The sequence below is a fragment of the Lemur catta genome, chromosome 26 (assembly GCF_020740605.2).
Source record: "Lemur catta isolate mLemCat1 chromosome 26, mLemCat1.pri, whole genome shotgun sequence".
Lineage (NCBI taxonomy): Eukaryota > Metazoa > Chordata > Mammalia > Primates > Lemuridae > Lemur > Lemur catta.
In genome coordinates, this window is record NC_059153.1 from 8,942,021 (window position 1) to 8,964,448 (window position 22,428).

At 40.7% G+C, this 22,428-nt stretch overlaps 1 long non-coding RNA gene across 2 annotated transcripts in view; it reads right to left on the reverse strand.

The window, feature by feature from the left end:
* Positions 1-790: 790 nt before the first annotated feature.
* LOC123627706 overlaps positions 791-22,428 on the reverse strand; it is a 39,464-nt gene continuing 17,826 nt past the window's right edge. For both annotated transcript variants that reach the window (XR_006731446.1, XR_006731444.1), the window contains one exon: positions 791-943. This is a non-coding gene — a long non-coding RNA (uncharacterized LOC123627706). The remainder of the gene's footprint in view (positions 944-22,428) is intronic.

Sequence of the window (22,428 nt, forward strand, 5' to 3'; positions counted from 1 at the left end):
GAAACTAGTCAGTTTCCAAGAATGTAATACAGTAGTCCTAGAATCCCATCAAACACCGATATTAGGATATTGTAGTTCTTGATTGGTTCTAAAACTTAAAGTTATTTAAAATGTCTGAATTTTGGCCAGGCACAGTGGCTCACACCTGTAATCCTAGCACTCTGGGAGGCCGAGGTGGGAGGATTGCTTGAGCTCAGGAGTTCAAAACCAGCCTGAGCAAGAGTGAGACCCCGTCTCTACTAAAAATAGAAAGAAATTAAGCTGAACAACTAAAAATAGAAACAAAAAACTAGCCAGGTGTGGTGGCGCATGCCTGTAGTCCCAGCTACTCAGGAGGCTGAGGCAGAAAGATTGCTTGAGCCCAGGAGTTTGAGGTTGTAGTGAGCTATGATTACGCCACTGCAGCCCGGGCAACAGAGAGAGACACACGTGTGTGTGTGTGTGTGTGTGTGTGTGTGTGTGTGTGTGTGTGTCCATTGCCCCCCCCGCATATATATAAATAAATAAATTTCACTTTAACCCAAGATCTCTAATATTCAAAGATCTAATACTAAAAAGTCATATGAATGTTAATAGATTTGCTTTTATCATCATAGTAACTTTTGTAGGCAGAATGCAATATACTGAAAATACACTAAATAAGTCTAAATTTATAGTAAAAACAATCTCAAATTCTACATTTCCTAAATATAACCTTGAAACTCCAATAGATGTTTTAAACTCAAAGAAATGTTGTTACCCCCCAAATTTGCCATTTGAAAAACAGTAAGAGATAAAAGGTCACTTGCCATTTTCTTGAGCAAATCTGGAGGCTTCTATGAACGTAACTTCGCGATCTGCATCCAGGTCCTTCTTGTTTCCACAGAGGATGATCACAATGTTCTGACTCGCTAGCGTTCTGGCATCTGTTAACCAATTAGTAAGCGCATTGTAGGTTTCTCGGCTGCGTAATATAAGATTGTGAAAATAATACATGCATTTTATAAAGCTAGCAACTCTTTCTAGTCATTCTCACTACTCACACTGCTTTTCAACGTTTTGAGGTAATGGCAACAACACCTTTAAGGTAACTCACATAACCTGAATGCACCAAGTACATGACACACTCCCAGGGTCTCTTTCATTTTGTTTCCAGAAAAATGAGACAATAAGCCAGAGAGTTTGTTGTTTTTTGTTTGCTCAAGCAAAAGGAAACAGAATTTCCTTCCTTTTTTTTATGAATATCTGTTGAGCTCTTAGTATGTGCCAGGCACAGTCCAGACATTGACTGGTGAGCAAGATGACAGCTGATGGCTGCCACCGAGTCAACCCTGCAACGTGCTGGCAGGGTTGTTTTGTAGGAATTTATCACACTGACGCTTTATAAGGACTCTGTGATGGACTGCTATTTCCCCCCCTTTTCCATGAGAAACCTGAGGCCCAGAGAGATTAATTAAGTTGCCTAAAGTCACACAGCAGCCAGTGGTAAAGCCAGGACCTTGCTGACTCCGGGACCCACTCTCAAACCTGCTGTTTCCAGCTCTCATGTGTCTAAAGACAAATTTCTGACCATGACACTTTGATACCCTGATTGATGACTTCACATCTGAGCCTCTCACCGGGCAAGCGCAGCGCGGGCTGGGCCGGGAGCTGCCTGCCTTCTCGCAGAGCACCCAGCTCCGAGGACACGGCCTGGAGCAGGGAAGCAGCCGGGTGATGTCTCCTCACTGAACTGGTTCCCACCTGGAAGGAACCCCTGATGATACCGTTTAGACGACACCTTTCTAGGTCTGTGCTGGCAAACACTGAGGTCAGGGTTATCTGACGGAATTTCTTCAGGGCAGGAATGTTCTCTAACCTGCCCTGTCCAACACAGAAGGCACCAGCCACACGTGGACCCTGAGCACTTGAAACGTGGCCAGTGCAACTGAGGAACTAAATTTTTTACTTTATTTAATTTCATTTAAATTGCCATAGGTAGCTAATAGCTACAATATAAATGTTTCACGTTAACTTAATTTAAACCTCCAATAACCTCACGAGGATGACATGATTATTATCACCTTCATCTACGGACCAGGGAACCAAGGTCCAGGCGGCTGAAGCACCTGTTACCAGCTGGTAACGGGACCAGGACTGGAACCCAGGCAATCTCCACCCAGAGTAACTCACTTCTAAGAACTCACCACACAGAAAGCTTCGTGAACCTTGAGGAAAGTGTCCAGGCATCATGTTAAGAAATGTAATGAAACATGAAAAATTGCTTTATCTACCTAAAACCTTGTAAACATGTTTCTCTATGTGGTAAAGTAGTGGTGGGGGCTCGTTCCAAGACCTCTCAGATCCAGATGGAAGTAAGGGGCTTCCTGGGTGACGGCTGCACCGCCTGCCCCGGGCACCTGGGTGACGGCTGCACTGCCTGCCCCGGGCACCTGGGTGACGGCTGCACCGCCTGCCCCGGGCACCTGGGTGACGGCCGCACCGCCTGCCCGACACCTGGGTGACAGCCTCACTGCCTGCCCGGGCACCCACAGCACACGGCACACACAGCACACAGTGCGCCTTGCCAGGGCCGGGCTGCAGACGCGGTGCTGGGCGGCCTCCTCTACCCTGGGAGCTGGCATCACCTGGTGATGTCGCAGACAAGGAGCACCCCGGCTGCGCCTCTGTAGTAATTTCTCGTCACGGACCTGGAAGAGTGACACTGGCTTTACTTCCAACCAGCTGAGACCCTCACTACTAAATACCATCTTCCCACAAAAACACCCACGTTTGCTTTGTGAACCACAACACAGGGCAGACGTTGTTCTAATATAGAAACGTTTGAAAGACACTGAACACACGTGTGGGGAGCTGTGCTGTCTGAAACCAGGTCACAGGAACGACAGGAGGTGGGGAGGCCGGCCTGGGACAGGAGGACGCTCTCTCAGGGCCGAAGCAGCCACGAGTGGACGTCGCCCTGAGACTCCTGAGGAGGGCGAGGCATCTGCAGGCAGAAGAGCCACCGCCAAGCCCAGGCGGGCTCCCCAGAGTCCCCTCCGCCTCTTCTAGGGAACAGGGATGTCCTCAGATGGGAACCGCCTCGTCTCCCGGCCAGGATCCACGGTCACCACTGCCCATCACCAGACAGGAGACCGATCCCCGGCCCCGTGCCCTGCGCACACTCGCGGGACTGTTCTCTCTCAGTAACACGCTTTCTCCCCGCATTACCCATCTCTCCCCCTTTGCTGTATCTTTTTCCTATCAGCAAAATAGAGGTGGCCCTGGCACCTACCATCCTAAAACACCAACCAAAAACATGCTGGCGGTCCTGTCGGCGACTCTCCCTCCGGCCGCCCGCAGTCCTCAGCCCTGCCTCCGCCGCCTTCTCTGCTGCGCCCGCCCTGGGTCCGTCTCTGACACTCTCCGCAGCAGCCTGCCGAGGTCCCCCAGCTCCGTGTGCCCAAAACTAGTGGGCACTCCTGTCCTCGTCCACCCCGCCTTTGCGGCTCGCCATCTCCGGGTCTCGCACCTGCCGGCCACCGCCACCCCAGCGCCGGACCCTCTCAATCTGCCCTGTGGGGACTGCAGCTCCACTGCGTGGGTCCTGGCCTCTCTTTCCTGGTGACATTCGACTCCAATTTTGTCTCCAGCTCAGACTGCTTCACTAAGACCCCACTGATGCCCCCACACGGCCATGAGACTGCCTGATAAACACAGCAGACTTCACATTTACAAGACAGAATTCCTTTTGGTCCCTCCCTCCAGGCCCATGCTGGCCTAGGAAGGGGCATCACTCCCTGCCCAGGCTCCACAGCAAATCACCCCCACGTTTATCCTCGACTCCTTTTTGTCCACCTCCACGTTCGATCTCCGGCCAAGTCCCATCCCTCACACCCCACACATCCTGCTCCAGGCACGCCTTCCCCTGTCACCTGCACCCTCCGCACCCAACCACCGCCAGGCCTCTGCCCCCACGCTGCGGTCGCCTGGCAGCTACCCCGCTGCCTCGCGGGCCTTAGTCCTTCTCCAGGGCAGCCCAAGTCCTCAAAGCCAGCCCTGTGCTCAGGCTGTCCCCCCACCCACTGTGCCAGGCCACCGGAGACTTAACCTTCCTTGGTGAGTCACTTCACTTTTTCTGGTTAGCAAAGAACTTGCGTTCTGCTTAGCACAGTAACTGAAGTGTTTAGGAGAACACCAACTCCCTCTCCCTTTCACTCCACTGCCGAGCCCAGCCCTCACCCACGATCCTGACTCACCACCACCAAGCCCCACTGCTGCCCAGCTCGTTGTGTGGCCTGGAACATCCTGCTCCGTAGTCCTGGCTCCCTTGTTCGCTCCTCCTTTTCCAGATCAAACACTCCCTAACCTTGGCTACCTTCCCTCCCCACATTAAGCTCCAATAGTCTGTTTCTTTCCTGACATTTGGCCCAGCCCTGTCACTCTGGGACAGTGTCTGGCTCTGCTGCCCAGGCTAGAATGCAGTGGGTTCACTGCAACCTCAAATTCCTGGGTTCAAGTGATCCTTCTGCCTCAGCCTCCTAAGAAGCTGGGATTACAGGTGCATGCCATCACACCTGGCTAATATTTTTTTTATTTTTTGTAGGGGATGGGGGTGGGCTCTTGCTATGATGTTCAGGCTGTTCTTGAACTCCTGACCTCAAGCAATCCTCCTGCCTTGGCCTCCCAAAGTGCTGAGATTTCAGGCATAAGCCACTGAGCCCTGCCTGTTTCTTAAGAACTATATTCATCATCACTCAGAGGTGAACCCTATTCAACTTCTCATGATATTCAGATGGTTACAGGCAATTGAACTCAAAGAATAGTGCTGTTAGGATTATGTCAGCAGGATGAATGGATAAACAAAATGTGGTATATCCACACAACAGAGTATTATTCAGCCCTAAAAAGGAAAGAAATTCTGACACATGCTACAACATGGATGAACCCTGAAGACACTGTGCTAAGTGAAATAAGCCAGTCACAAAAGGACAAATACTTAAATGAGAGTCAAACTCACAGAGACACAAAGAAGAACTGTGGTTGCCAGGAGCAGGAGGAGGGAGAGTGGAAAACTGCTGCCTAATGGGGATGAGCAGCAGTTTGGAAGATGAAAAAGCTCTAGAGGTGGATGGTGGTGACATCTGTACAACAATGTGACTGTACTTAATGCCAATGAACTGTACACATAAAATGTATATTTTATGTTACCTATATTTTGCCATAATAAAAATAAACAAACAAATAAATAATGCATGCCAGGCTTAATCATTTTCATTGAGTACTTTTACAACCCAAGAAATTGAAGGGAAAATGGTCAAGCTCGTCAGACTAACAAGAATATTGGAATTTCTTTTTTTTTTTTTTTTTGAGACAGAGTCTCGCTCTGTTGCCCGGCTAGAGTGAGTGCCGTGGTGTCAGCCTAGGTCACAGCAACCTCAAACTCCTGGGCTTAAGCGACCCTCCTGCCTCAGCCTCCTGAGTAGCTGGGACTACAGGCATGTGCCACCATGCCTGGCTAATTTTTTTCTATATATATATTTTTAGCTGTCCAGATAATTTCTTTCTATTTTTAGTATAGATGGGGTTTTAGCTCTTGCTCAGGCTGGTCTCGAACTCCTGACCTCAAGCGATCCTCCCGCCTCAGCCTCCCAGAGTGTTAGGATTACAGGCGTGAGGCACTGTGCCCAGCCCAAATATTGGAATTTCTGAGTTTTGTTCAAGACCCTCTTCTATTTAAGAAATAAAGCCCAATACATTGTATAAGTTGTAAAGAGAAGAAGAAAACCAGGTCAAGAAGCTGGCAACATGTAGGCAATAGCATGTCTTAAGAGAGAAAAAGAACAATGTATAACACAGTTTAAAGATTCAAATGTTTCTGTACATAGGTACACAGAAAAATGAATTTCACAAATCCGTGTAATCCTGGAACTTAAACTATTCATATAGCTAAGCATGGACTTTAAGAAATATTTGTTCCAGGCCAGGTGTGGTGGCTCATGCCTGTAATCCTAGCACTCTGGGAGGCTGAGGTGGGAGGATCACTTGAGCTCAAGAGTTGGAGACCAGCCTGAGCAAGAGTGAGACCCCATCTCTACTAAAGATAGAAAAAATAAGCCAAGTGTCCTGGTGTAAGCCTGTAGTCCCAGCTTCCTGGGAGGCTGAGGCAGGAGATTTCTTAAGCCCAGGAGTTTGAGGTTGCTGTGAGCTAGGCTGATGCTACAGCACTCTAGCCTGGGTGACAGAGCAAGACTCTGTCTCATAAAAAAAAAATCATCATTTTCTGCTATGGTAATTTTGCTTAAATATACTCTATTATTATTACTATCCAGCTTGCATCATAGTCTCAACTAGCCAAAGGGTAATATATCTATTGAACTGTACCTTGCTGGACAAAAGATATATAATTACCATATTTACAAATATGTCATGGAGCTCAGGCGGTGATGCGGGCACTGGGCAGTGATGGTTGGCTGCTGCAAATACAGATGGAGCTTTGCTGGCTCTTCCTCCAGCCAATCACCTCCTGCTGTGTAGCCTGGTTAGTGACAGGCCACATTCCAGTACCAGTCCATGGCCCAGGGGATGGAGACTGCAGTTGTAGCTCAAATGTTACACATTATATGTTTGTATCAAAATATCACATGTATCCCATAAATATGTGCAACTGCTTATTATATATCCATAATAATTAAAAATAAAAACTAATAAGCAAACAAAAAGATAATTATTTAGAGTAAATATAAAATCTTTTGGTTTGAAAACCTTTTGGGATCAAATATTAATACATAAAAATGCTAGATAAAGTATATCATACTTTAAAAATGCATAGCTGAGCTTTTAGGAAATCTTCAGACGCTTAGAACAGAGAAGAAACTGAAAAAAGCAATGAGGGCCTTGGGTGGGGGGCTGCTAGACTGAGATTGGCTTTAGTGTCTGTTTGGGATGGGACAAGAGCTGGTGTCCACGTGACAGAGAGAGTACGGAACTGAATCTGAGTTTTCTTCAGGGTTAGGCCCGAAGTGAAAGGGTGAGATGAAAAACAAAAGCACACTCACTAGCTCAGGCAGGCAAGGAATCTTCCCTGACTCTGCCTGCTCTCTCAGCAGAATGGGATAAACATTCCCCTTTGAAAATTAATTATGGGCTGGTACCACAAGTAGGCTTGGGATTCAAATTTAAATAACCATGTGGACAATGAACCCCCAAGTTAGGAAATTAGCAAAAATAAAGGTGGCTCTAGAAAGGAGTATCACTGAGATGCCCAGAAGAAGCAAACGCAGATCACTCTGGAAGGACATATCCTCACCCAACACACACAATCCCCACACGCACCGCTGCTTCAAAAATAAACGTAAGACCACAAAACCCTCAAGGAAACAAGCCACCAGGAGTGAATCAGCCAGACTATACTTTAGTCCTTCAAGATTTCAATAAAAGAACAACTCGATAGGCTGGGTGTGCTGGTTCACACCTGTAATGCCAGCAATTTCAGAGGCTGAGGCAGGAGGGTCGCTTGAGGCCGGGAGTTTGAGACCAGCCTGGGCAACACAGCAAGACCTTGTTCTACAAAAAATAAAAAAAATTAGCTAGGCACAGTGGTGCACACTTGTAGACTCGCACCTGTAGACCCAGCTACTGGGGAGCCTGAGGCAGGAGGACTGCTCGAGACCAGAAGTTTGGGGATGCAGTGAGCTACGATAGTGGCACCACACTTCAGCTTGGGAGACAAAGACCTTGTCTCAAAACAAAGCAAAACACACAAAAAAGAACAACCTGATAAAGTATCTTCAATATGATCAATACCATAAAAAAGGAAGTGAATCCTAAAAAAAAAAGAATAGGATGTCTTGAAAGAATTAATAGATTTCTATTAATAGAATCTAGAATATCTACAAATAAAAATTACAGTAATTAAAATTACTCAATGGATATGTTAGAAAGCAAAGTGGGCAAGACTGAAGAGAGAAGTAGTGAATTAGAATAGAAACTGGAGGAAATTACCAGGCACCAGTATAGAGAGTTCAAGATAGAACATATGATAGAGAACTTAAGAGATGGGGAGGATTGAAGGAAAGGGTCTAAAAGGCATTTTGGAATTAAAAAAAGAAATAGGAGAATGGGGGTAGAGAGACAACATTAAAAGAATTAATGGGTGAAAATTTTATAGAATGAAAATTAAAGGATTGTTAGAATAAAAAATAACATTGAATCATGTGAATAAATAAGAATCCATACATAAATACGTAATTGTGAAACTGCAGACCAAAGACAAAGGCTGTAAAAGCAATTAAAAAAAAAAAAAGGAAAAATTCCCCACAAAGAAACTCGGTGTCTAGACTCCAAAGGTCAGAAGCAATGGGGTCCTATATGCACAGGCTGGGGGATGGGGGGCATGAAAACAACCTAATGTACCATTTGATGTACAAAAACTACCCTTAAAGCCAAGGTGGACTTCTGCTTCCAGGACGATGGATAAGTAGTTTTCCCTGTTTCACTCATTAAGTACAACTAAAAACCCTAGATACTATATATGTGTGTGTGTTTATATATTATAGAGAGTTGAAGACAGAACATGTGAAAGAGAGCGTAAAAGATGTGGTGGATTGCACATATACATAAAAAGATGACGCTGCATGGGAGAGAGAAAAAGGCAGACGGGCCAGGGACTTCACAGCCTGAGGGATGCTATGGTGGTGAGTTCCCTGGGTTTTCCTTTTGCCTCATATATCTCAGACTTGAAGGAGAACAAGCTGGTAACCGAGAAATGCCAATGGGTACAGATGAAAAAAGTCCCAACAAAAGCCTGCTCTCTCTAGAAGCTACAGGACCAGGAAAGGGGCAGCTGAACAAGAGAGAAAACTCTTACACAATAACCACTCTCCTCTACCCAAGCATCACAGCAAAAACTATGGCCCACACCAGTAAAGGCCAAATGGGGAGCCTAAACTTCCACCCTGGCAAGGCTAACAAGGCACACCAACACCCCCACAGAGGGGGTGTCAGAGAAGACCAAGTAGGGTGCTGGGGCTTTCTGCTGACTGGGTAGTGAGCTCTTCTGCCCCTGCTACTGTGTCAGGGGAGACCACGGGGAAGGGCACTAGAACATGTTCATCCCCACCCAGCAGTAACAAGAATCCCTCTCACCTGTCAGTGGAGGCCGAGTGAGGAATCTGGACTTCTACCCCCACCTGCTGGTGATGAGGTAGTACCCAAGAAAGGAAGCCAATTAAAAGAGCTAAAAAAGATCCAAGTCTTGTAATGTAATACAAAAATGTCCACGTTTCAGTTGAAAATCCCTTATTATACCAAGAACTAGGAAGATCTCAAAATGAAAGAAAAAAGATAATCAATAGATTCCAACATCAAGTTGACAGAAATGTTAGAATTACCTGACAAAGATTTTTCCTCACAGTTGATCAAGAGAAAATAATTATAGCTACTTATGTGTAGTGTAGTAGCAGCTGCAGCAGCAGCAAGAGTAGGAGTAATTGTAATATTTCAATTTTAAATTTTTTACAAAAAATTATGTGGTTCCAACCTGGTCTCCAAAGTCCTCTGGGAATTTCCACAAAACCACAGGATCTGTAAATAATTGACACACATCCTTAAACAGAGGCAAAAGAACACATTTAAAGCAACAGTCCTGGTTAAATACTCTTAAAATTGTCAAAGCTACTTTAATTATAATTTTTAAATTTCTCTTGAGACATTTACAGTTGATGAGGTTCACTTCTTTTCCTTGATTGAGTTAAATATGTTGAACTTTTAAGGGTTTTAATGACCCTTGGAATACAACAAATGAAATTAGTAACTTAGGCCATCAAAAACCATTACTGTATTTCTTTTAGCAACTCACTTTTTTATTTACATGTCATAAAGATTCTGAACTTTGAATTTTCAATTTTAACTATGCCTACAAAAATATTGGTTTTAATTTGAAAAGAAAATTTTAAATGTGGTAAACATGTAATCACATACATTATAGCCCTCAGGGACTAGTCTAAAATATACAGCTTAAATTTCCATTTAAAATCCCCAATAAAAATTTACAAAAATTGTAATAATGTTTGCTTCATATTGGCTTTAAGAGTCCTAGACTTTGCAGTAATAGGTGAGTTGGCAGGCAGGTATAAGGCAGCTTATTTAAAATACAGTTGGTATTTGCAGGACAGTTCAGAGAAATTTTTCTAATATAGCTAGTAATTTGGTAATTTATATAAATCAATATTGCTTTATAAATATTCACATCAGCTTTTTGTTTTCTTTATTTCTCACAATACTTCTGTTTAGCATAAGAAAGTGAAGTTTTAGTTGTAATAATCACTAATAAATATGTTGGTCATACACTTATTTTTTAATTTTGTCAAAAACTTCTGAATACTTTAAATGTCTCTTAAAAGGATAGTGTTTAATAATAGATTATTACTTCTGACAAAAACCTTTGAAAGCCCAAGATAAAATATGAACAACAAGTACAACCTATATGACAGGGTTCGAACTCCACTCCAAGGAAAAGGCCCTGGTGGACCAAAGATCCACACTCCAGGTACTCAACCAATGGAAATCTACAGTTTATTTCTACTACTCCATATTGCTTTTTAAGAAATATTATTTAAGGATGTATAATTTCAAAAGTTTTAATTCCAAACTTTAATAAATGTCTAGCAACATTTTTAGCATGAGCTACTTCCTCCTGTGTTTTTATTTAACAGAATATTTTTCAAATATTTTAACTTAAAAAAAGCATGCTTTCTAGAATTAAACTTTTTACTTATTAAGGAGTAAAAAGTTCCCATATAAGTTAACATAAATAAATCATTTAAAACATCTTATATGAAAATAATGTATTACAAACTTATAAAGGTAATATTAAATGATTATGTCCTCATGTAAAACAAAATGTTTCCATTTCTAAAATAAATTTGAAATGCATTATTCATCACCATAAAATACTCAAACATTAATGTCCTGTGGATAACTATGTTCCCAGGTGGAAAAAATATACATATGTGGCAATTTTAGCAAAATGGTAGATGCTAAGATCTAAATCTCATAAGACAAAAGTATATGATGGAATCTCCATCAAATAGGAAACAAAAGTTACTACCTTGATAAATTACTACAATAACTAATAGCCACGTAAACAAATCATAATGCAGAAATGTTACATAATGTTCTCATAAACAATGGAATTAAGAGGTTTCACTGTGAATATTTCAAACAACCCTTCTAAACAACTCAACTTTGTAGTTCTTGTTTGAGAAAATGTTTGTGACAAGTTTCTTACACGTTGCTGTGCAGCCCTTACCGTCTGCCTGTACTGTTTGCAGCATTTACCTAAGTGTGTTTTCCTGTCTCGCTTTTCCTCATCTCTTACTCCACCAGTTTTTTCTGTACACTCTGCTTTTCCACACAGGGAAAACAAGTAAATACATGAAAATAGCATCTACTGGTTTCATCACGAAGTGGAAAATATCCTTTTCTTCTCATTAAATGAATTTTATCCTTCAGCACTCAAAACTTTATTATAATCATGTGCATCCATATTTTGAGATGGATTAACTTGGTTCCTGCCTATGTGATTAGATTTAGAGCACATCTGATGCATCTTTGTGGCAACTTTTCAGAAGTACTGCAAAGGAAGAAACAAAAGAGCTCTGAAAAATATAATCCGATTCTACAACTTTATGCACAAAGACCGAATTTTCTGTTCCCTGAGGATTACTTTCCAGATACTCAATCTGATCTGGCAATATTAGGTCAATTTTATGCTGATTTTATGAGTGAAAGGATGAGAACCGCTGGTGGGAATAATCGCTGCCAGTGATGACTGATACACACTGCGTTTCCTTCTTGCTAACGTCTACTAGTAATTCAAAAGAGACTCCATATCTTAATTTAAAAAAAAACTTTGCTGCCAACAATCTAGAAACCAAGTAACGATAAAAATATATAACTTCATTTTGACATAAATATTTCTTATTTTAATAAGAAATGTTACAGTGTAGTAAAAAAAATACAGATTTTTATTAAATTAGTAAATTTGGAAGGTGAATATTTAAAGTATGATTTGTGTGCCACCATCACAAAGATTCCAAATCCATTAAGGGTTTTTTAAAATGTAAAGTAAGATAAATTCAGCAGTATATTCTTTTCTTTCCCAATCAGATATTTCACATTTTCTGGCCCTTAATTAAAAACAAAAGTTAAAATTACTTAGAATACTAATGTGATTCTACTTCACTATAAAATTATGCAGGAAGAAGTTTGTAATTTTCATAAGTGAATAATATTTATTTAATTCTGTAGAATTCAATGATGAAATATACAATATCTTTAAAATCACACATTTGTAAAATTGCAAATCAGAGACTACTTTTGAAAAGGTAGAATGTATCCTATTAGTGTTTTGCATGATTATAGCTTTCTGTACTTGATTTACCTACATTGTAGAATCAGAACTTTAGTGTGAGGAAATTAAAGTCAAAACAATGAGGAGTTTGTCTTAGCCATACAGCTAGCTAATGTCAGAGCCTGGAGCTTTCTTAATTGAGATGTAAAGAATACTTACTTTAAATAATTTCCAATAATTCATACATTTTTGTGGCACATTTAACTTAAGTTCAATTTATTTCATTGAAAAAGCTATGCGGTACTAAAGAAACGGGAAAAGTCCCTGCCGGGCACTGACCTACGACACCCATGGAGGAAACCTAGTTGTTCAAAGCTTTGTCTCAGGCACGGTTATCAGGCAGAAACTCTTCAACTCAACTTGAAAAGTCACCGGCTTAATAACGTCAAAAAACACGACTAATGAAGGAATGAGGTCTCCTAAACATAAATGAGCAGAAATCATTAAAGAAAATGTGTGATTTTTGTTCTTTCACCTGGAGGGATACAATGGTGAACAAAGCAGAGTCCTTACCACTCATAGAAAAGAGGAGCATCAAAACATATAATACAGTAAAATTTTATGGTACTAGCTGCATAGGATGCTGCAGGAGCACATAAAAAGGAGATCTAACCTAATTTAGAGAGCCACTACAGGACTTCAGAAGGAAAGGACAGGAAAATTGACACTCAGGTTAGATAAGAAAATGATGATTTGTGCCATACAGTGGGCAAGGGAAAATGCTACTTAGTGGAGAACCAATATGCGTGAAGTCTTGGAGGTTACAAGAAAACAGAACACATTTTAGAAACTGAAAAAAAATCTAATATATCTAGAATGTAGATTGGGAGGGAGACAACATCAAGAGATGAAGCCGGATTGGCAAGGAAAGCCACTGAAGCAGACATGGCACAAACCAGGTGAGGAAGAACCACCAGAAAGGTATGGTGAATGCAGCTGGAGTGTGTGTTGTCACGAAGTCAAGGGAACAGAGTGCATCTAAAAGAAATCCTCAAAAATGCTGCAAACATTGAAAAGTGACAACTGAAGAACTGCAACTGTATTTAAAGACATACAGCCACAGTCAGATGGGCTTCAATTAAAAGGCAGGAAGAAGGATGCAGATTTAAGATTATGGAAAGAGTGTGAGGAAAGAGAGACTGTATGGAGGAAATTTATTTAAGAAAGGCTATAAAAGGCAGAAGAAAGTAAAGGTGGGTAGAAAGGTTAAGTGTGACAGATTTGTTGTGTTTTAATTTCAGACGGGCACAGACTTGCACATGTTTAAAGGCTGACAGGAAGTGATGAGCTAGCAGAGCACCAGAGAAAGAAAGAGTCTAAGATCCCTGAGAACACAGCCAGGGCTGGAATCCTGGTCAGGACGGTGAGACGAGCCTTAGACAGAAGCTGGAGGACGTGTGCCATTGTTACAGGAAAAACAGAAGAGAAAGCCATAAATCTAAGTAAATCTGTTGTGGTACAAAAATAAGAGTTTTGTGTAAAAGTTGCTCATTTTTTTTGTTTAGTAGGAAGCTCTCTGCCACCAAAACATGCAAATACATTTTAAAACAGCTATTTTCAGTTGAAGATATACTACATATATATGAAGACTGTAGGATTGAGAAATAAGATGAAATAAATAAATGGAAGCATAAGTAGAATTATGAAATTAGGCAGCTTAACTTCTGGTCTTCTACCTATGAGTAACACAATGCTTTCCATCTGTGATCAGACGCAGGTATTGAAAAATAGCGAATCAACTTCCTTCTCCACTTCTCTAAGTTGATTTTAAAAGAACAGTGTCTCATCTGCTTATCCAAGTATCCTATGTAACTATCATTTTCTACATGTGCTAGTATATGAAAAAGCCTGAAAAGCACGAAGTTTAATAACTACAGTTAAAATTATAATTTTTATTACATCTGCAAAGTAGTTTTCAAACCCACTAATCATTGTAATTTTATATTCAGCCTGATTGCAAAAAAGGATTTCAGGAAGTATCTCAATCATTTAGGGCCACAAATGACCTTGGCGAAACCAGAAAGCCAGAGAACCAACACCATGCCATTTTTCCTTGCATGTACCCCAGCAAAACACAGATTTACAGCATTGATGGAAAAATATCACTCATTCTGACAAAGCAGTAATAAAAAAAACACAATATTACAGACTGCACAACATTACAAACGTTAAGACTACAAGCAATAGTGAAAACAAAAACAAATTCATTGCTGAAAAATCTTAAATTCAGACTAAAAATAATCTTGATAAAACATAATCAGATGTGTGTACAAATTATTTTAAAGCTAACATGTAGATGAGAATATAGAATTTTAGTATCTTTTTAAAGGTCTAGTTCAGCAGTTCTCAAACTTTAGCATGCAACAGAAATGTCTACACATCCACACTGTTGAGTCCTACTCACAGAACTTCTGAGGCTGGTCTGAGAACATGCATTTCTAACATGTTCCCAGGTGATACTGACACTACTCGTCTAAGCACCAGACTTTGAGAGCTAATAGCACAGATCATGTATCTCTCACAACGATTACCATTATGTGTCACATGTTAAGGAATTTAATACTTCCTGATTGTAAATATTCTTTCTAATATGGCAATAAATAATTAAAAATTCTCTTTATTACATATTTTTTTATTTGACAATAGGTAGATCTTCACAGGGCCAAGAAGAAACACCACCCAGAGCAATTACAGCAGGAAATATTTTTAGAAAGAAAAACACTACCAAAATGTTTTTAAAACCCTTTCTGTGCTAGTAAGTCTACTAATAGGATAATTCTACTTCCATATCCCAAAGAAAAGAATTTTATTTCAAAATTGAGTGTTTTATGACACTGGACCTATATAATTGATGGAGAACTTTAGTTATGTGAACATAAAGATATACTGGCTATTCATTTCCTCTATGTACGCCACATACAGACACATTGACAGTCCATATCTAAACAAGACAGACATCTGTCTGTACCTTTCCATGTCAGATACGTGAGGAAATATTTTTTGCTGTGGTTTCTTAGAATGCTTTGCTTTGTAGAATTTAAGCAATTAAGTTCCAATTTGAACAACAGAAGGGTAAATGCACAGTAGGTGTATCTGTGAATGTAAAAAAATTTAAGGCTTTTGTTTATTTTGTATTTTCACAAAAAGTTTCATTATATATGGATAGAATCTTAGAATTTTCTGAATGAGAAAGGACCTTAAAGGTACTTTTTACCACTCGGACTTAGGAAAGTTATATTTCATCCTGCGTGTCTGGAGCTAGTAACTATCGAAGCCAAGACTGGAATCCAGGTATCCCGGCTTCTAGCAGGACATCCTCTCTGAAACATGCCGCTGCACATACAGCACCACACAAGTAAACCCAGTTTGCTCTGGTTGGTTACCTTTGACTTTAATGGTCATTCACTGGACAGTAGTTTAAAGTACATTCACACTTAATTATCTACAAGAAGATATTTTCAGCAAAACAAGTATTTAAATTTTTTTTGTAAAACAATGGCCTAAATCTTACAGACTTCCTCTGAACAATACTTGGAAATCTGTATGTGAAGAAACCTTGTAAAGAATATTAATAGTATTCAAATTAATATCCTCTCAATCTGGAATTAAAATAATTCTTCATATAATCATGTTAAGTTTGACTTACATGCACAAAAACCTTATAGAAATGAAAACATTATTTCAAGATCTTTTACTTTATAACCAGTTGCAAATATAGAGATCACACTTCTATTTGTTGCTTTATATGATGTACACATTTAAAAGCAAGCAAATTTGGAAATTTGTCCATTTGTTCACCATCCTAAAAATGTACATAAGCAGTGATAGAAATAAAATCTAATGTAATGATCCCATTGTGATTATCTTCATTCTAAAGAGTCATCTGGAAAATCAAACTGCTTCTACTACTGTAAAATAATTTTGGTGCTTTTGAAATGCAAACCATAGAAACAACTTAATGGATAATTCTAGTCGTTCTAAATATTTCTCCCCAGAATAACCTAAAATTAGCATCACAACTCAAAATAAGGAAGCTCTTTTTGCTCATAGATTAGCAAATTCTAACTAAGGTAATGAAAATGAAACTTCTAAGAATCTCATATAATCCATACCGTGTTAGATATATCATTTTACTACTTCCACTCCTTTTAAATAAGACCTATTATAATAAAATGAAAACTCTCATCAATCACCTGATAGAGTAATTCCAAACTTAACCAAACAGGGCTAATGGGTGAGAATTGAATTGAAAACACCTTGACAAAGAAAGCAATTTCTTTTCTTCTCACTCCTCTGAAGCTGTGGGTGATCATGGTAATCAAACCATCAACAGTGAGGGGCCATCTGTCCCAAGGGCCCTTCGTGAGAGTTAAAACAAAAAAAATCAACAACAAAAAAGGTGAAGAAATGCTGTTCCACAGATGTTCAATTTTGATTAATCTATGACAAGGAACTTCCAACTGAGAATCAATGTTTTGACGTTTTTCAGATATCAATCATAAAAAGCCAACACTAAGTTTTTATAAGAACACAGGGGAAAAAGAAGTTAATAGGTTGCCTGCAGAAAGATGATCTGTCATACAAAACCTGATATACCTTTTAGTCAGCTAAGATGTGCATCCTATCCTAAAGCAATAGCTTTTATTATGATTCCCTTAAAGAGGAAGGAAGACAAGAGGCCATGTTTTAATTTAGCATGAGACAGTGTTTTTTAATAATTCTTCCTACAAGTATGTGATTAAACAAAAAGACAACATGTATTTTTATTCACAATATCCCTTATATTTAACTCTTTGAACTAAAACATTTTAAAGAAACACAGCCTTAGCGTGAAACTTCAGAAATGTAAAATTAACTGACCCTCTCATAAAACAGTTTCATTTTATTCATAACATTTAATTTTCATATTACACCAAAAAATAATTCTGTGTAGAAATGCAAACTTAGTGAAGGCTTTTCCCATTTGACATAAAGATAGTTTGAAGTGCAACAGACTCCTGGCACTCCTAGATATAACACACAGTTTCAATAATTTGGAAATAAGCTAAAATTTATGAGTAGAATCATACCTACTATTAAAATGACTCAAAGTTTACTAAGATGAAAATATTTGTAAGCTACATTAAGAATTACTAAAAATATTTTAAAATGAAAATACAATAAAACAAAATATTAAAGAACCAAATTAAGCCATGTGTCACATTTCTTTCAGAATACATCCAAGTTAGGATCAAATTAAATGTAGAATATACTTAAGACTCAACAAATAAATTCACTAAGAAATTTACTGTAAATGCAATAACTACTTATCTTTTTATCTAAAAAGCCTAGGAATTGATTTTGTAATCCCAGAGAGATCTCATATCAGGCACAGGACAGAGGCAAATATAAATATCCTTTGGAAGAAGAAATACTCAACTCAGGTCTTGCCAAACATAAATTTGCAATTCAAAATTACTATAGAGGAAGGAAGGAAGATGGCGGAGTGGAGGTGACCTCCTGGATTTGTGCTCCCGGTGAGGAAGACGTGGATCTCCACCTGCCACAACGCTAGAGGATTGCTTCTCCACAGGAACGGTGGGGTGAACCCACGGAGAATCACCGTGGGACACGGGGAACAGGAAAAAACAGAGGCGAGTGGGAAATCAGACCGAGATAATTTGGAGAGTGCGAGATGGAAAACAGACAGCGGAGTGCGGAACGGCCGTGCCTGCCTCACCGGCGAGTGGGGCGGGTTCAGCCCCACAGCAAAGCGGCTTGATCTCCCCACTGTCCCCCACATCCACTCGGTCAGGGATCTGACTGAAATTGGTGCAGAATCACCGCGGGAGACGTGGAGCTCCGAGGACAGGTGACATAGGCGGGCAAGAGCTTGGACTCTGGCGGGTCTCCGCGGTGCTGGTGCCCTGTCTCTTAAAGGGACAGACACGGACCTGCACCGAGGCGAGGGGCCGCAAGCCTGAGGTATTGAAGCGGGACTTTTTTCGCTCTTTTCTCCCCATGCGGCAGCTCTCCGGCTGGGGAGCTGCTGCGGGCCCTGGCGCCTGCCGAGCTCTGAACGCTCTCGCGTGGTCGCCATTTTGGTTCCCACAGCTAAGCGGAAAGGACCTTGGACTCTGGCAGGCCTCTGCGGTGCCGGTGCCCTATCTCTTAAAGGGACAGACGCGGACCTGCACCGAGGTGAGGGGCCGCGAGTGTGAAATATTAAAGCGGGATTTTTTGCTCTTTTCTTCCCGTACGGCAGCTCTCCGGCCAGGGAGCCGCTGTGGGCCCTGGCGCCTGCCGAGCTCTGAACGCTCTCGTGTGGTCGCCATCTCGGTTCCCACAGCTAAGCGGAAAGGACCTTGAACTCTGGCAGGCCTCTGCGGTGCCGGAGCCCTATCTCTTAAAGGGACAGACGCGGACCTGCATCAAGGCGAGGGGCCGCGAGCGTGAAATATTAAAGCGGGATTTTTTTCTTTTCTTTTTTTCTTTTTATCTCTCTCTTTCTTTCTTTCTTTCTCTTTTCTTTCTTGTTTTCTCTTTCCTCTTCTTGTTATTCATATTGTTTCTCTCTTTTTTTTTTTCTTTTTTTTCTTTTTTCCTTTCTTTTTCTTTTCTCCTTTCCGGTGGCCCTCCAGCCCAGGAGCTACTGTATACTCCTCAGTGCTTCAGACCCCCAGCTGTGATTCCTATCGGACCCTGAAAATTGCCCCCCAGTGCCAGTGATCTGCGGGTGGGCAGGAACAATTGTGCGGGCCAAGGTCTAATTGCTGCAGAGCCATAGGGTGCCAGGCGACTTCTCAGGAGGCTCCATCCCCTGATCCATAGACCCTCTCCAGGTCCCCTTCCCAGGTGTGAGCACTGAGTGCTTCCCTAGATGCAAGAGTGTGGAGCCCGGACCTTGGGAACACTGGGACAGTGTAGACCCTTGCCCGGGGGAGCTGCAGCACCTGGGGCACTGAGGGAGTGAGGGCACTGCCTCCTCTGCCTAGCCAGTGTCTTTCCTGCAGAAAGAGACAGAAACCACACATCCAGAGGAAGAACTAAAAGCCGGGGGGGGCGGGAAAGAGAGGGAGAAGACGCTTTCTGCTTGCAAATAGTGTGAATCCTGCCTACTAACTGAAAGTCCACAACACAGTGATTTAACTTGCCAAACTGGTCTTAGGTCAAGCCAACCCTCTGGGGGTGGACCCATCAGAAGCAGTCCCCCAACTGAGATAGAAAAAAAACTCTAAACAACACACAACAGTCTCCCCCTCTAGATAAAGGAAGCAACATACCTAGACTGTTTCACAACCTAAGAACAGAGTACAAGACGTGCTGTTAACTAGACTAAAGCTGTGAGAAAAGATCTAACAATAGAGCCAGATGGGAAGGGCTCAGCGGAAAAATATGGGGAGCACAAAAAACCAAACGGAAACCTCGCCCCCAAAGAGAAACACCAACTCTCCTCCAATTGGCACAAGCCAGTTTCAGAATACCAACATGTTACCAGAAGAATTTCAGTCTTGGGTTATAAATAAGCTGAATGATATACAAGAAAAAATTGACATCCAATGCAAAGAAACCGCAAAAAAATTCCAGGATTTGGAAGAAAAATTCACTAAAGAAATAGACATATTGAAGAAAAACCAAACTGAACTTCTAGAAATGAGGGATTTATTCAGGGAGCTACAAAACACAGTGGAAAGTCTCAAGAACAGGGTAGATCAAATAGAAGACAGAATCTCAGAGATTGAAGATAACTCCTTCCAATTAAATAAGACAGTCACAGAGATAGAGCAAAGAAATAAGAAAAAAGATCAGAGTCTTCAAGAAATGTGGGATTATGTGAAGAAACCTAACGTGAGAGTTACAGGCATCCCTGAAGGTGAAGAAGATAATAAGCAAGGGCTGGATAAACTATTTGAAGACATAATAGAAGAAAATTTCCCAGGCCTTGCTAAAACTTTAGATATACAGGTTCAAGAAGCTCAAAGAACCCCTGGCAGATTCATAGCAAATAGGAAAACACCACGCCACGTAGTCGTCAGACTGACCAAAATATCCACGAAAGAGACCCTTCTTCGAGCTGTAAGGAGAAAGAAACAAGTAACATACAAAGGGAGACCCATTAGAATTACGCCAGATTTCTCAACTGAAACTTTACAAGCAAGAAGAAGTTGGGGCCCCATTCTCACTCTTCTGAAACAGAATAATGCCCAGCCTAGAATCTTGTACCCAGCTAAGCTAAGCTTTCTATATGAAGGAGAAATTAAGACATTCTCAGATAAACAAGGACTGAGGGAATTCACCAAGACAAGGCCACCCCTCCAAGAAGTACTCAAAAGAGAGTTACACATGGATCATCACAACAAAGACCCACGAACGTAAAACCACCCAAGAGCTAAAGATCAAATTCTAGCCACCACAATGGCTCAAGAGAGAAAACATAGCAATGAAGTTCTACCCAATAAGATAAACAGAAATCTATCCCAATTATCAGTTCTCTCACTAAATGTCAATGGCCTGAATTCCCCACTCAAGAGACATAGACTAGGCCAATGGATAAAAAATCACAAACCAAGTATCTGCTGCCTTCAGGAAACTCACTTAACCGGCAAAGATGCATTTAGACTGAAAACAAAAGGATGGAACCTGATATTTCAAGCAAATGGTAGCCAAAAGAAAGCTGGTGTGGCAGTTTTAATTTCCAATAACTTAGTCTTTAAACCAACAAAAGTAATAAAAGACAAAGACGGTTACTACATACTGGTGAAAGGCACAATTCAACAAGAAGACATAACCATACTTAATATATATGCACCCAATCTAGGCACACCCAGATTCATAAAGCAAATCCTACTCGATCTAAACCAAATCATACACAACAACACTTTAATAGTCGGAGATTTTAATACCCCACTGACAGCACAGGACAGATCCTCCAAGCAGAAAATAAGCAAAGACATAGTAGAATTAAACAGAATGTTAGAACAAATGGGCCTGACTGACATCTACAGGACATTCTACCCGAAATCCACTGAATATACATTCTTCTCATCAGCTCACGGGACATTCTCTAAGATTGACCATACCCTAGGTCATAAAGCAAGTCTTAAAAAAATTAAAAAAATAGAAATCATACCCTGCATCTTCTCAGATCACAATGGAATAAAAATAATAATGAACCCTAACAGGAACTCTCATTCCTACTCAAAGTCATGGAAGCTAAACAACCTTCTCCTGAATAACAATTTTGTAAAGGAAGAAATTAAGTCAGAAATCAAAACATTCTTTGAATTAAATGACAAAGGTGATACAACTTATCAAAATCTATGGGATGCAGCTAAAGCAGTCCTGAGAGGAAAATTCATTTCCATAAATGCCTATTTCAAAAAGACAGACAACTTACAAATAGACAACTTAATGAATAGACTCAAAGAGCTGGAGAAAGAAGAACAGACTGACCCCAAACCCAGCAGAAGGCGAGAAATTATTAAGATCAAATCAGAATTAAATGAAAAAGACAACAAAAATACTATAAGGGAAATTAATAAAACAAAAAGTTGGTTCTTTGAAAAGATAAATAAAATAGACACACCACTGGCTAGACTAACCAAGAGCAGAAAAGAAAAATCTTTAATAACTTCCATCAGGAACATGAAAGGAGAAATCACAACCGAAGCCACAGAGATACGTGACATTATCTATGACTATTACAAAAATCTTTATGCACACAAATTGGAAAATGAGGAGGAAATGGACAAATTTTTAGAAACACACAGCCTTCCCAAGCTCAATCAGGAAGAAATAGAATTCCTGAATAGACCAATATCAAGAACTGAAATTGAAACAGCAATAAAAAACCTTCCCAAAAAGAAAAGCCCTGGTCCAGATGGGTTCACACCTGAATTTTACCATACATACAAAGATGAACTGGTGCCCATCCTGCATAAACTATTCTTCAATATTGAGAAGGATGGAATTCTCCCCAACACATTCTACCAAGCCAATATAACATTGATACGAAAACCAGGAAAGGATGCAACAAAAAAAGAAAACTACAGACCAATTTCTCTCATGAACGTAGA